Here is a 5,436-nt window from a genome sequence, read left to right as displayed (position 1 = left end):
GGCCTCAACCATAGACCTGGTGGAAGAGCTCCATTTTGCAGGTCCTGAGGAACTGCAAGAGTTCCAGCAGGGCCTTCGGCTCTCCTGGGAGCTCATTCCACCAGTTGGGGTTGAGGCCAGGTAAACTTTCCTGGGCCAGGGATCTCCAGTAAATTTGTACCCAGAGAGCAACTTGGGGAGCCCTGAGTTCAGGGCCACACACATCTCACAGGTGACCGTGGTCCTGTCACTTTGTCTCAGGCTAGGCTGCCATCTCTAGGTAGGGAGAGTTCATATGAACTTCATAAGAGCCCTGCTGGATCAGACCAATGGTTAAGAAGAAGAAGGGAGCTGAGAAGAGCTGGTTCTCATACGCTGTTTTTAATCTACCCGAAGGAGTCTCAAATCCGTGTACAATCACCTCCCCTTTCCTCTCCCCCCAACAGGCCCCCCTGTGAGGGAGGTGAGACTGAGAGAGCTCTGATATTACTTCTCAGTTGGAAAAGCTCTATCAGTACTGTGGGAGTCCAAGGTCTCCCAGCTGGCTGCATGTGGGGGAGCGGGGAATCAAACCTGGCTCGCCAGATTATAAACTGCTGCTCCTTACCACTACCCCAAGCTGGCTCTAATCCAGCATCCCCATCTCACAGTGTGGCCAACCAGTCCCTCTGTTCCTCCTGGAATTACAAGTGATATACATGTTTTTTTTGTGTGTATTTTTTTTCCTAAAAATATGGAACGCTTCACGAATTTGCGTGTCATCCTTGCGCAGGGGCCATGCTAATCTTCTCTGTATTGTTCCAATTTTAGTATATGTGCTGCCAAAGCAAGCACAAGTGATATACATGTTTAAAAAGACTACAGCTACCAGGTCCCCAGGGGGAAAATGACATCCCTGGAAGTTGAGTTCTCTGGTATCACATCCCTGCTCAGTTGCATCTCCTTCCCAGTCGCTGCCCCACTCAGGCTACGCTTCAGGGTTTCCAGGAATTCCCCACCTGGATTTCCCAGCCCTATTTCAGCCAGGCCTCCCTCGGGATGAGGCAGATGCCCTTTGCAGGATTGTGTCAGAAAGATATATAGATAAGCAACTTTGGTTGTAACTAATGGAAAACCTTCCTATTGGAAATACAATGGGACTGACTTCCGAGGAGACCTGCTTTGGATAGTTCCTGATGACACTTTGGAAGAAGCAGTGAAAAGCTGGCTCTTCGGTTAGTAAAGCAATCCATTTTTTTACTTTGGCCTTCATGGTTTGCTCTTGTAAACTCAACTGCTGCTATTTTAATTTCATTGCTGTTAGCTTTAGAATCACCATTTTTTTTAATGTCACATGCCTTGGGGACTCTGGGTGAGTTGAAAAGCCATCAAGACATATGAGAAAGAAGGAAGGAGGAAAAATATCAACCAATGTCAAACGCTGATATCAAATATCATTCGGAGGATATCTGAAAAAACACCCAAAGTTCAAAAGGAAGAAGTGGCATTTGGGGTAGAGCAAATCCTTAGCAACTCTTGTTTGCAAGGCCCTTTTCATGCCCGTCTGAAAAGTAGCAGCATCAGGCTTCCCCCAGGTGGAGGGGGGAGGTTGACCTGCTGAGATTTCTCCCTCGGTGTGCCAAAAAATAGGTTTTTGCAAAGGAACCAAAAGCTGCAAAGACAGAACAAGCAGCCAACTGAGGATGGTCCAGGCAGCATGGAAGCCCAAGAGCTTTTCTGGAAGACAGGGAAACGGACTTGTGATCATCCTGGAGGGAGGGAGGCATGTGGCTGGTGGAGCGAGGGGGGCTCCAAATTGTTCCTCCCCCTCCTTTCACAGTTTTTTAGGGGACATTTTTGAAGCATGGGTGGGAAGCTCATATTCGCTGAGGTAACTTTAATCTGCATCCACTGGCCAGTCAGAAGCCCTGCTAGACAAAGCCCCCCCCTGGCCCCACCCATTTCCTAAACCACACTTTGCAAGCAGCAGGAGAGGTGCCAGCTGACACAAGAAGGAGGAGGAGGAGGAGGAGGAGTTACTTCTTATATGCCACTTTTCTCTATCCGAAGGAATCTCAAAGCGGCTTACAGTCACCTTCCCTTTCCCCACAACAGACACCCTGTGAGGTGGATGAGGCTGAGACAGCCCTGATATTACTGAAGAAGAAGAAGAGTTGGTTCTTATATGCCGCTTTTTCTGAACCCTAAGGAGTCTCAAAGGGACTTACATTCGTCTTCCCTTCCTCTCCCCACTACAGACACCCTATGAGGTGGGTGAGGCTGAGAGCCCTGATATTACTGCTCGAACTGCTTTTATCAGCGCCCTGGCAAGCCCAAAGTCACCCAGCTGGCTGCATGTGGGGGAGCGCAGAATTGAACCCACCATGCCAGATTAGAAGTCCACACTCCTAACCACTACACCAAACTGGCTCTCAGAGGGCACCTGCAGGCCCTCTGGACCCCGGATTCAGGCACTTGTCCCTAGCTTTATTTGCCAAGTGACCAGGCATGGGCTCTTTCTGACAAAAAAGATATCTACTCAGACAAATGGGTGTCACTAGAACAAACCTTGTTGTCCTTCCAGGATCCATTTCTGCTTTGGGGAACAGGGCTGTCAGGGCTCAGTGTCAGAACAGTAGCCCAGGGCCTGGGCTGCTACTGGACCAGATGGGGTGTGGATTTGGGGGAGGAGGTAATGCTGGGCAGGGTTCAGGGAAGGGATGGACTTCATGGGTCTAGACCAAGGGTAGTCAACCTGTGGTCCTCCAGATGTCCATGGACTACAATTCCCATGAGCCCCTGCCAGCATTTGCTGGCAGGGGCTCATGGGAATTGTAGTCCATGGACATCTGGAGGACCACAGGTTGACTACCCCTGGTCTAGACTACCATAGAGTCCACCTTCCAAAGCAGCCACTTTCTCCAGGAGGATTGACTTCTGTCACCAGCTGTAATTCCAAGAGGTCTCCAGACAACACCTGGAGGTTGGCAACCATTTAATCTGTAGTATTCCTTACCATCTATATTTAAGATGATTTACTCCAGAGTCTCAAAGAGGAGGAAGGCCCTGCAATGATGAAGACCAGTTCTTCTCTTTGACCATGGTGTCAATAGTTCACAAGAACTTAAGAGAAGCCATTTGGGGTCTGGCCAAGTGCCCACCCAGCCCAACACTCTGTCACACACTGGCCCAAACCCAAGAGCCATCAGGAGGACCACCAGCGGGGCCAGAACTCCAGAAGCCATCCAAATGATGCCTCCCAAGCACCAAGAAGACAGAGCATCACTGCCCCAGGCATCTGTAACTGCTCTTTGAGCAGTACCATATTTGGTTAAGGGTCTTTGGGGTGGAGAGTGGGCGGGCCCTCACCCAGGAGTTCTAGCCAGTCGGGAGCCCCCCCCCCCCCACACACACACACGGAGCATCAGCCACAAGCCAGTAAGCTGCGGCCTCCGTGGGGGGTGGCTGGGGAGAGCTTCCCCGGGCCTGCGGCGCACACCCGCTGCCTCCCTGGGGCGGTGGGTGTGTTTGGCGCCCGGGGGCGGCCTTTCAAAACCTAGTAAGAACATAAGAGACTCTGTGTCCCACAGAGGCCAAACTCCAGGTGCTACGAGAAGGTCCACCAGTTGGGCCAGAAGAACTCCAGAAGCTCCCCCACTGCGGGCTTTCCCAGCCAGAAATAGGAATTATCCTCAAATACTAGGAATACAGAACATCACTGCCCCAGACATAAGAACACAAGAAAAGCCATTTTGAATCAGGCCAGTGGCCCATCTAGCCCAACACACTGTGTCACACACACAGTGGCCAAAACCCAGGGCCACCAGGAGGTCCACCAGCTGGGCCAGAAGTCCAGAAGCCCTCCTAACTCCTGCTCCCCCCAAGCACGAAGAAGACAGCACATCCCTTGCCCCAGACAGAGTGCTCCATCTATACTTTATGGCTGCTCCAGATACTGACCCAATTCCCTATTCTTGTAGCCACCACTTCCTGCAGTGGTGAATTCCATGCATTCAGGACTCTTTGGGTGAAGAAGGACTTTCTTTTACATGTTATAATCATAGAATAGAGTTGGAAGGGACCTCCATGGTCATCTAGTCCAAGTCCCTGTACAATGCAGGAAGTCACAACAACCTGCCCACCCAGTGACTCCAATTTCATACCCAAGTGATCCCTTCCCCCTTCCCCCTCCAACAAAAATCTCCAGAATCCAGCCTGGCCTGGAGGAAATGCACCTACCATCCCACAGTGCTGATCATCAGTTCCCTGGGTAGGCAAGGAAGGGCCACAAGAGACAAACACTGGCACGTCCCTTCTTGCCCACCCACTCACCATCTGCCTAAGTTCTAGGCTCACAAGTTCTTATATGGTGGGAAAGGAAGAAAGGACTTCCTCCTCCGCCTTCTCTCTCCCAGGCATAATCCCCCTCTTGCCCCCTCCTCCTGCCGCTCTGCTTGGCAGTGTGCCAGATTGCTTTGCATCTCCTTCTGATAGAGCTGTGAGCACTCACTCACACACATACACATGCACACATACACACACACACGTGGCTTGGCCTGCCTCTCTCAATAAGCAGCCCTTGTGCCATGGAGTCTGATTCTTGGGAAAGGGCAGACTGGTACAGGTCAAATCCTAGGGGCTCATCTGTAAAAGCCTATTCAGGCTAGAAAGCATTACAGAAAATTTAAATGGCTCTCGAAATGGACGTGCCTCCCACCAGGCTTCGCTTGTGTCTGCCTGGAGACCCATGTTGCTAATCTGTTCCTGGAAACCATCTTCTTTGTGGTCAGTGCATCATTCCTGCCTCCATTGTGCACCCCAAAACTGACCCTGCATCAGCCAAGTCAAAGCATAGATACTCACAGATTTTATAGCACCTGGTAATGGAGGGGAAGATTTATGAGGCCATTCAACACTCCATTAATGTAGCATTATACTTACCATATGAAGACGCTACATTTTTGGCATTTCACATGATGTCACAAACCTCCCGCATCTGGCCAGCAAACCAAACACCACAGCCGCCATTTAAAAGCACTAGTTTGGGAATCGCATAAAGTGGCTTTCCCAGCCTAAAAAGCACCAGCTAGAGGAGAGCAGCCAGCAGGCCACCAACCAAACAAATGCGTGGAGGTGAAGAAGCGCTACTTCCGCCTCCAATGCCCTGCCCTCGCACCCGCTTCCTTCTCCCTTCTCCCGGGAACATTTTATTATTTTTTTAAAGAGCAAACTGCCTGGAGCAATGAATTGGCATTCAATCATGCAGGGAAAGCCAAAAATAATTTTTCCCCAAAGTTGTCACACAAAGCATGCCTCGCTAAAAAAAAAAAAAAAAAAAAATCAGGAACAAGATTAATTTTTAAAAGATTCAAGACTTGTGATTCCATAAGGGCTGGCTTTCACAAAGCACTATGCAACTATGATTAGATACATAGGTGTTTCAACAGAGAAGGATTTTATTTTTTAAATTAGCAGGCA

General features: G+C 49.9%; 1 non-coding gene across 1 annotated transcript; it reads right to left on the bottom strand.

Annotated features, from left to right (window-relative positions):
* Positions 1 to 706: 706 nt before the first annotated feature.
* Positions 707 to 813, bottom strand: LOC143836925 (U6 spliceosomal RNA). The gene has a single exon (XR_013230838.1). It is a non-coding gene; the product is annotated as a U6 spliceosomal RNA (small nuclear RNA).
* Positions 814 to 5,436: the final 4,623 nt, after the last annotated feature.

Source organism: Paroedura picta, chromosome 4 (genome assembly GCF_049243985.1).
Source record: "Paroedura picta isolate Pp20150507F chromosome 4, Ppicta_v3.0, whole genome shotgun sequence".
NCBI classification, from domain to species: Eukaryota; Metazoa; Chordata; class Lepidosauria; order Squamata; family Gekkonidae; genus Paroedura; species Paroedura picta.
Note: the sequence above shows the minus strand (reverse complement) of the source record. Positions and strands in the feature narration are given on the sequence as shown.